At 39.9% G+C, this 10,863-nt stretch overlaps 1 pseudogene; it reads left to right on the plus strand.

The window, feature by feature from the left end:
• Positions 1-1,287: 1,287 nt before the first annotated feature.
• LOC149210393 (CDK5RAP1-like protein pseudogene) lies at positions 1,288-8,987 on the plus strand (annotated as a pseudogene).
• Positions 8,988-10,863: the final 1,876 nt, after the last annotated feature.

Below are 10,863 nucleotides of genomic sequence, written 5' to 3' on the forward strand. Positions count from 1 at the left end.
AATTCAGTCATTCATTAAAATTATCTCTTTCATATTTATTTACTAGCCTAAAATCAGTATTCATTTTGAGTCATCTAAGACCCTATTGTTTATTTTTACTGAGAGTGACCCGGAGAGAGCCCTCTCCTATTCTGGTAGGGCTAGCTACCAGACTGAGTGTGGTTTGTGGTTATCCTGAATTTTTCCTTCCTTCAGCCTAAGGCAGATTTAGGCTCTAACATAGTGGCGACTCCACTGGGGAAGAAAATGGTTTGCTTGTTGATGTCATTTGTTTTATAAGCTACAGACGGAGTCTGAAGATTAGCCAAGTAGCCTTCGAAATGCTTTTGCTTTGCATTAGCACAAGTATGTAAAAGCTACTTCAGTCAATCTCCGGTCTAGTCTCATGAACGGCAGGCTTAACCTACAAACACCCTAGTACTTTTGATAATTCTAATCTTCTGAATGATAAGTTTAGGATTTGATAGGCTGAGTAGGTTGTTTATGTCCTTTTGATCTTTTGAAAATAGCACGCTGGCTTCAAGAAGATATACGAGAGCTAATCCAGATCCAGATCCTCCTCCTATCGACGAAAATCCCAATATGATTCCAAGACTTCTTCGTCAAGAGAGCTTTGGGACTCCTGTGTTTAAATCCTATTCATGTCCTGTGATTTTTGAGTATCTTGAAGAGCTTGATTTTGATGAGCAGTTTGAAATATCATTGTTTGAGACCAAATCCGAAAGTGTTGTTGACTCTACTGTCCCCAATCCGCATTTTCTTGTAGACCTAGAAGTTGAAAGGGATAATCGGTCAATTGATGATTATATTTTGACACAACTTCAAACTTCAATTGTGGCTTCAAACCTCGTTGATTCCCTAGAAACTGCAGATGCAACTCTTGTAGCTCCCGCAACTCCATCTAGATCAAGGATTCCCACTGAACTGCCTTTCATTCCTACAATCCATGTACGACCTATTGTCACATATCAAAGGTCTGCTACAAATTCACCTCCATCTACTCCTTCTACATCCAAAATTGCTTCTCCTCCACACACCCCTCCTCATACGCCTCACACATCAGCCGCACCCACTCCTCCAACATCCCCAAGACCAAATCCACCAAGAGTGATGGATGCTCGTTTTGCACCTCATGTGCTGCCTCAAGTTTTGGATGATATGCCCGCAGATTATCAAAGCAAAATTCCTTTGTTTGATGGCACTCCTCACAGCATTACCGCTCAAAAACATGTGGACAGAATGGCAGATTTCTGTAACTTTCATGAGATCGATGCAGAAAATGTGACAATGAGACTCTTTGTACAAACATTTGCGAGCGAAGTTAGGAAATGGTTAGAGCTTTGCCGGCTGTAAGTATCACTACCTTGGCTGACCTACAAAGACAATTTTTAGACCGCTGGGAAGTGAAAAAGAATCCTCTTCAAATTCTTGCTGAATATGATCAGATCAAGCGAAACATTGGTGAGTCGGTCCAAGACTACTGCATTAGATTCAATTACGTTTATAATGCAATTCCTGATCATCTAAGGCCACCTGTGGGGCTAGCCATGATGAAGTTTCCGGATGGTTTTGATGCTGACATGGCTTATCAACTAAGAGAGAGAGAGTCGGCCACAATGGAAGACATGCAGAAGATCGCGATCAACGTTGAAGCAAATTTGCTGACCAAGAGGGCTAGAGCAAGAGCAGAAAAGAAGGTCACAATAAAAGAAGAGTTTTCCTCGATAGATCAATTACTCCGGAAGGTAGAGAAGATGTTTGAAAGGGTGAAACTTGAAAAACCTGAGCCACAAGTTAGAAATCCTAACTTCCGTGGCCAGCAGCATCCACAATATAGAATAAAGCAGAGAGAGCAGCGAGCACAAGATCAGATAGCACAGCAGCCAGTACAGCCACCTCTATAGCAAAATTTTGTGCATGGACCGAAGTCAGATGAGGAAGAGAATGTGATAGGGGAAGAAAACCACTTCTTTACTCCTGATGATTTGCCTATTTATATTACTAAAGATGAGGAGTATGCAGAAAGTTCAGCTGCACACAAAGATGCAGATTTCATTCTAGCAAATGACACAGTTCTGGAAGAAGAATCAGATGAGTATCAAAGAGGTTATATGAATGCTCTGTCTGCTCAGCAGCGGAAATATTCACTTAGAAACATAGATGTGCCTGTTAACCCAATTCAAAAGAGGAAGGAAGTTTCAGCATCAAAGAATGATTCACCTGTTGTACAAAATAAAGGAAAAGAGGTAGTTGATCCTAATATCAACAAATCGCCATCAGCGGAAAAATCAAATCAGCCGATTGTATCGAAAGAAAAGGAAAAGAAATATGTCCCAGTCAAAGAGGTAGAAAAGACTTCAGCTTTTAGTTTAGAGATTGAAATTTCTAAATTGAAGGTATCCATTCCCTTGACTGAAATAATGAGGAACAACAGTTATAGAGGATCTAAAATTTTGAATTTTGATCCAATGTCTGATATGGCGAATGTCGAAGATGATCAACTCGAATTGATTTTTGGGCCAGCATTGAATGGTGAGTCTCCAGATAGTGATGTGCCACCTTTTTATATCAGTTTAAGATTGCATGATTTTGTATTACATAATGCCATGTTCGATTTCAGAGCTTCCCACAATCTTATGCCTAAGGCTATCATGGATAAGCTGGGTTTGGACATCACTAGGAAATACCATGATCTCTATTCATTTGATTCCAGCAGAGTAAGATGTATCGGGCTCATCAAAGACTTGGTTGTAAGTCTGGATCAAATCCCAATGAAGAATGTTTTGATGGATATTGTTGTGGCAGATATTCCTCCCAGATTCGGTATGCTTCTTTCCAGGTCTTGGGGAGCGAAATTAAAAGGGACATTACAACTAGATTTTTCCTATGCAACGATTCCTGTGTTTGGCCAAATGAGAAAATTGTACCGGGAACAAAAAATGAAATACATGATTACTAGCAAGGAGAAACCGATTAATCATCCGATTAATTATGTACATACCGATCTAGAGTCTTTTGTTTTATATTCAGATAGTTTCAATGAGATAGATAGTTAGTTAGTTGAAGCAGAAAATATTCCAGAAATAACAGAGAATTTCAGAGAAGTTTTGAAGAAAGAAGGACAAGAATAGCAAAACACCATTGAGCAATCAGCTGAAGGTAATGGACAGCAAGCAGGAAAAACAGAGCCAACAGAATTTCAGCACTTAGAAGAAGATGAAGATGGTCTCTGGACCATGGATTTCGATGGTGCCGTGGGAAATGATGGTGCTGGAATTGGTATATGGGTACGCAGTCCTTTTTCTGTTCTGAACAAAGTGCCTAGTAATGTGCGGGTATGTTCTTACAAGCTAGCTTTTGATTGTTCGAACAATGAGGCTGATTACGAAGCTTTGATTGCTGGCCTAAAAATTCTAAGAAAGCTGAATGCTAAGAGGATTGTTGTATACGGCGACTCCAAATTGGTGATTAAGCAAGTCAAAGGTGAATATCAAGAAAATCATCCTCGGATGCGGGCTTATCGGAATGCAGTTCTAGACATCCTGAAATTATTTTCAGATTATACCTTGACGTGTGTGCCTTGTATTCAAAATGGAATTTCTGATGCACTTGCTAAGGCAACAAGTAGTTTGAAGATTCCAATGAACTCTAGTAATAAATTCGAAATCCATGTCAAGCATCGTCCGACTGTCCCGGACAATCAGAGATATTGGAAAGTTTTCCAAGATGATGAGGAGATTGATGATTTTCTGAAAAACAAAGGTAAGTTCAAAGATACCTCAATTGATGTAGAAAATGATGATGGTAAAGATGATGTGCAGATCAATCAAATGGAAGTGTTGCAGCTTAAGGATAATATTATTCCTAAAGGCTTGATAACTTTAGAATAACTCTTTGATCAAGATGACGTATCCTGTAAACCAACGTTGCAGCCAACAGAGAAGGGTGTTGAAGAGGTCAATATTGGAACAGCTGCAAATCCAAAAATGGTAAAACTTTCTAAAGAATTGCCACCCAAGGTAAAAGCCAAATATATCAGTTTGTTGTCATCTTTTGCTGATGGGTTTGCTTGGGATTATTCTGACTTGAAGACATATGATACCAATATAATTCAGCACACTATACCTATTAAGCCTAATCATAAACCTTTCAGACAGAAGTTGAGAAGGCTAAATCCAAAACTGCTGCCATCAATTGAGAAGGAGATAAACAGGTTGTACAAATCAGGAATCATTGTTCCCATCAGATTTTCTGACTGGATCTCTAATTTGGTGCCCGTACGAAAGAAGACAGGTGAGATTCGCTTGTGCATTGATTTTAGGAATCTCAATAAAGTGTCATTGAAGGATAACTATCCATTGCCCAAAATGGATCATATACTTCAGCGAGTAGTTGGAGCATCTCGTATGTCACTACTCGATGGTTATTCTGGATATAACCAAATTTTGGTCCATGAAGATGACCGAGACAAAACAGCGTTCACCACTATATGGGGAACTTTTCATTACGCTAAAATGCTTTTTGGTTTGAAGAATGCGGGTGCCATATTTCAGTGGGCAATGGACTTGGCTTTCGCAAATGAGAAGGATGTCTTTTTGGTTGTGTACCTTGATGATCTGACGGTGTTTTCCAAATCAGATGAAGAACACATGTATCATCTGAAAATTGTCTTTCAAAAGTGCAGAAAATATGGCGTGTCGCTAAATCCGAAGAAGAGCTTGTTTGCCATGGATGAGGGCAAACTACTTGGGCACATTATCTTGAAAGATGGCATTCGCATTGATTCAGCAAATTGATCTGCCCCGGAATAAGAAGGAGATTCAATCTTTTAATGGTAAGATGAATTTTTTACGCCGCTTTGTACCTAATCTTGCTGAACACCTAAGAGAGATTACAAACATGCTTAAGAAGGACAGCCAAGTGAAGTGGATGGAAGAGGCTGTAAAATCTTTCAATTTAGTCAAATTGGCTCTTTCTTCAGCTCCAGTTCTAATCAGCCCGGATTACACTCAGGATTTTATATTGTTTTCATTTGCTTCGGAGCATACTATGGCGGTTGTGTTGATGCAGAAAAGAGATGAGCACGAAAGACCAATTGCTTTCTTCAGCCGAACTATAAGAGATGCAGCCTTAAAGTACAACATCATTGAAAAGCAAGCCCTTGCACTTGTGAAAGCATTGAAAGATTTTCGGGTATACATTCTGCATTCTCATATTTTGGCTTATGTTCCTAACGTTGCTGTCAAGGATGTTTTAGTGCAGACAGATCTGGAAGGAAGACAAGGCAAGTGGATTGCAGCTTTGTTGGAGTATGATGTGGAAATAAAGCCCACAAAGCTTGTTAAAGGACAAGGATTGGCAAAGTTAATGGCTGAATCAAACTTGCACGCCTTAGACATAAATCTGATCGCTGCTATGTCCGATGAGAATGAGGAAGGTTCGTCAATTCAGGTATCTGAAATGTTTGTTCTTTCTCCGTGGTATTCAGATATCATATATGTGCTTCAGAATTTGTCACCACCACCCGACATGACTAGAAACAAAAGTAGAACTCTCAAATTAAAGGCTGCTAAGTTTTGCATTCTAAAGTTTGTACTTTATTGGAAAGATCCCAGTGGCGTTTTGTTGAATTGTTTGGTGGAAGAAGAAGCAAAGCAGGTCATGGAGGATTTCCACAAAGGAGATTGTGGTGGTCACCTTTTTTGGAAAACAATGGCAAATAAAATTCTGAGAGCGGGATACTATTGGCTGACATTGTTTGCTGATGTATATAAGGTTGTCAAGAGCTGTCATAAATGTCAGATTTTTGAAGGAAGGCAGAAATTACAGCCTTTGCCGCTTAAGCCCATTGAGGTGAATGCCCCTTTTTAGCAGTGGGGGTTGGATTTCATTGGTGAAATTTATCCCGCTTCTTCCGGTTAGCATCGGTGGATTCTCACGGCAACAGATTATTTCACGAAATGGATCGAATCAATTCCCACCAGACAAGCTATAGATGTGGTAATTATTTCATTCCTGGAGAATAACGTTTTTTCTCGTTTTGGTTGCCCGAATAAGTTGATCACTGATAACGCAACAACTTTCAAATCAAAGAAGATGATTGAGTTTTGTAACAAGTATAAAATCATTTTGGGTCACTCAACTGCCTATCATCCGCAAGGCAATGGGTTGGCAGAGTCTTCTAACAAATCTTTAGTCAATATCATTAAGAAGCTGCTGGAAATCAACAAGAAGAGTTGGCATAAGAAGTTGGTCAATGCACTTTGGGCAGATCGGGTCAGTCAGAAGAAATCCATTGGTATGTCCCCCTTTGAGCTTGTTTATGGAGTTGATACAGTGTTTCCTACCTCTCTCGCAGCTCCGGTAGTCAAACTTCTTCAGGAAGCCGACAGTGAAGACGATCCTATGCAGAGAAGATTGAATCAAATGATCCATTTGCAGTAGACAAGAGAAGAAGTTTTCCAAAACACATCCAAGTTGCAGGAGAAGAGTAAGAAAATCTATGACAGAAAAGCAAAGGCGGACAAATTCCAATTGGAGGAAGTGGTGCTGAAATGGGATGCAAGAAATGAGGAAAAAGATAAGCATGGTAAGTTTGAAAATCTCTGGAAAGGTCCTTTCAAAATTGCTGCATATCATGGTCAGAATGCTTTCCTTCTGAAGGAGATGAACAAAGAAGACTGTCCAGGAGGGCCGGTCAACGGTTGGCTGCTCAAGCGGTACCATTTCTGAAAAGTTTTCTGCTGTTTACATGGTCACTGTATATACCATTTTATTTCAGTTCATTGCAAGAGTGTGCTGTGATCTTTTCTTTAGTTTGGGGCCTGAAGTGAAGGCTATAATTCTGAAGAAGGATTTCAGTTTTGGTTTGAGTTTGTCAAGTCAGTCTTTGAGTCATTTCAAGTTCAAATTTGAGTCAGTTTGAGTCAAGTTTCAGTTAATAAATGAGTCAAGAGTTTTGTGTTGTTTGTCGAAATAATGACTCCATAGCCCAATGGACGAAGGCACTGTCTGCTCTCCCAGAAATCTGTAGTTCTTGGCACCTCCCAGGAGCTACCATCCCCATTGGAGACAATGTTAGAGTCAGTCTTTACATCCCTTCGTCAGAGATCATTGCTCTTTTTGCATTTCATTTTTAGGTGTCTCGCTCGATTCACTTAGTTTCATTTCGCTAGGGGCATGCCATAATCTGATGGAAGGGCCTTGTCACTCATTACCCCTCATGCCTTATCCTGCTGGCTCAGGTCTGTTCATCAAATCAATTTTAAGGTCATTTATAGTCCTATTTTGGCCTCTTGTCAGCAAAGAGTTGTTATAAGATTTTTAGGTCTTTTTAGGTCTAGGATTTAGTTGATTTAGTCCTCAAAGTGCCCAATTATGCCAGCAGGCTAGAGGGAGGTTCAATAAGTTTTCATTTCGAGATTTTCATAATCAATAATGCTCAAGGTTGATTCCTCTTCAAAACTTTGTTTTGAAGAGGAAATTGTCAAATTAATTGTTTGTAATAAGTTTGTATTTTTAAAGTCCTCCACCATGAAGTACTTCAAATGTAGACTCTGGTCATCCTTCGCCGAACACCATGCCATCCATCACCTGCAAAACAAGAAAAGCTTCGGTCATTTAGTGCATTGTAAAGCTGAAAAGAAGTGGATAGTTCCAAAAAAAAGTTTGAAATAAGGTCATTTGCAAAACATTTGCAAAACATTATTTGGCAACAGTTAATTTGAAAAGCTTATGTAAAAATCGTGTCTCCAAATATGTAAAGCTCATTTGCATGCCAAGATCAAAGAGGAAGCAACACCAATTGATTTTTGTGAACAAGTAAGAATATTGGGCAAAAATCGATGTAAATCGCCGGCACGGCGCACTGAGCAGGAGGCGCGGCGCACTGGTGAGGCGCGACGCACTAGTGAGGCACGATGCACTGGGTATGCTACGTGGCGCGTACATTTAAAAGGCCCGAAACTACTAACCTTTCCTCCAAATCATCCAGAACTTGCACGAATTTGACAGGTCTTTGGCTACTGAAAATTCACTAAAAGCACGATCTACCATGAAACATATGGATGTCAAATGAATATCAATGACATGGAAGTTGTCCTGGCAGTCATGAAAAGTGCTGGATATACAGAGGTTGTAGATACACCAAAGAATGCCGAAATCATCTTCATCAACACATGCGCGATTCAATAAAATGCTGAACAGAAGGTGTGGCAGAGGCTCAACTATTTCTGGTTTTTAAAGAGAGAGTGGAAAAGCAATGTTAAAAAGGGACGAGCAAAGTCAGTTGTGCCTCCGAAGGTGGTTGTGCTGGGGTGCATGGCTGAACGCTTGAAAGAAAAAATAATTGATTCAGGCAAAATGGTTGATGTAGTTTGCGGGCCTGATGCTTACAGGGACTTGCCTCGCTTGCTAGAAGCTGTAGATTATGGTCAAAAGGGAGTTAATACACTTCTGTCCCTTGAAGAAATATATGCTGGTACCAGTCCAGTAAGAATTGCTAGCGATTCAGTTACAACATTTGTCTCCATAATGCGTGGCTGTAACAATATGTGTTCATTCTGCATTGTACCTTTTACACGAGGGAGAGAGAGGTCACAGCCAGTAGAGTCCATTGTGAGAGAGGTGGGAGAGCTTTGGGAGCAAGGTGTGAAAGAAGTAATGCTTCTTGGTCAGAATGTGAACAGTTATAATGATATCTCTATCCTTGATGGGAATGGTGCATTTCCTACAGGGATCAGTTGGGCTCTTAGTCAAGGCTTTTCTAGCATATGCAGGATCGATGGAACATCTGTAAAAGCATTCATTTATCAGCACAGAGTGGGAGTACAACTGTTCTTGAAAGAATGCGACGAGGTTATAGACGAGAAGCTTATCTGAATCTTGTAGAAAGAATATGGGATATTATTCCTGATGTTGGCTTAATTCCCCGATATTACAAGACAAATTACAACTGGAATTGGCGGAACTCTGTTTCCCTTCATTAAAGGCGAAATTTTCCTTCAAAGCTATTTTTATTAAAAAAATTGGTTTTTATTCAAATGGCAAAAGGAAAGCGAACAGTCAAAGACCGAAACGCCTAAATTTAAAACGAAGACATCAACCATAGTAGAGAAATAAGCTACGAGGCCTATTTTTGTCTTCAGTTGTGATTCAAAGGGATTTACACCTACAGATTTCACCTCTTCATTGGTCATCAACAGATTCGAGTAGAAAATGTAACGCTACTCCTTTTACAGATGGTTGGCTTTTCATCTTTTGTTAATAATGATTAAACAATCCCCTATTTTGGGTCGATCCATTTTCTCATAGTTGAGTTTATTTATTGTATTGAAAATCATTTTGTAAAAGGTTGGAGTTTCTGGGAAAGGTGGGAGAGAAAACGCAACGCTTCATTGTACAGTTTGGCCAGGAAATTAATAAAATGATGCAGCTCTGATTCATGAGATTCATGTGGTATGAGTTTAGCATATGTTTCTTCTTTCTATTTCATATGTATCTTTTTATGTTTTACAGTTCATTCGTGATCATTTCCAGTTGAATGTTTTTAAGTAAGAAAGGTAGAATCCAGTTTATTGCTCTACCTTGGAAAAGCATTCACCCTCTATGTGTCTTCTTCTGTTTGAAAAGGATTCATTGGTTATGCCCTTTTCAACCTCTCAATAGTCTTTCCATTCCATATTACTTCAATCTAATTGCTAAACCTCCTGCCTATCTTTCCTCACGAAATATTCTGCGTCTTTGATTCAATTTCCCAGCTCATGCTGTCCTATGTCCCATATATCCCTGAAAATTCAGTCATTCATTAAAATTATCTCTTTCATATTTATTTACTAGCCTAAAATAAGTATTCATTTTGAGTCATCTCAGACCCTATTATTTATTTTTACTGAGAGTGACCTGGAGAGAGCCCTCTATTGTTCTGGTAGGGCTAGCTACCAGACTGAGCGTGGTTTGTGGTTATCCTGAATTTCACCTTCCTTCAGCCTAAGGCAGATTTAGGCTCTAACATGATCCTTCCAATGAATGAGATGAGGAGACACTTAGTGATTCTTCTAGAGAGATACATGCACCAAGGAGACCTCACAAGGGTGGTAAACATATACGAGAGGAGCCTACTTCACTTGCTGAGCTGCAGGCCTGCCCTCTTGCTGTCACATGCTTTCAACACCAATCCTGTTGTCAGTTCTGCGAGATGGTAGAGAGAGTCTAGTACCATCATGAGTTGGCCAGGTTGTTTGTGCTCCATCTTCATAATGGCCAAGTCACTCTAGCAGGTGTGACATTCACCTTGACACTGGAGTCTATTTCTCTAGCAACTAGCATTCCAAATGTCGGTGAGCAGTGGAATAAAAGGCAGCAGATTGATAGATAGCATTATGAGCCTTACATCAAGGATGGTTATCAGATACATCTCAGTAGAGCTTTTCCCTTCCGGTATCTGAAAGACACTTATGCTCCCTTGATGAAACTCAATTAAATATTTGAGCTGTGAGGGCCAGTTTTCTCACCTGTATGCCTATCACATCAGATTGTTGATGCACTTTACTAGGGTGAGAATGATGAACCTCCCCTACTTTATTTGCCAAAACATTGAGAAGATGACCACCTTAGTGCACAGGAAGCCTCCTCAGCAGCAGTATAACATCATATATCATTTTGCACTAATCAAAATTGTGGTCTTGGATCAGCTTGGTTTACAGAACATCTCATGGGAGGATTCATTTCACATGAGGTCTTCACAGGTCGTCAAGTACCTCCAGCAAATTTTCATGAGACAGGTGGACCTTAACATCAGCAGGAGATTCATGAGACACAAACCACTAGTGTGCCAGTGTTTGTCACTTACCAAAAGGGCACTAG

This window comes from Pinus tabuliformis, chromosome 1_2 (genome assembly GCF_031772625.1).
Source record: "Pinus tabuliformis cultivar Carrire ecotype Pingquan chromosome 1_2, CPIR1, whole genome shotgun sequence".
NCBI classification, from domain to species: domain Eukaryota; kingdom Viridiplantae; phylum Streptophyta; class Pinopsida; order Pinales; family Pinaceae; genus Pinus; species Pinus tabuliformis.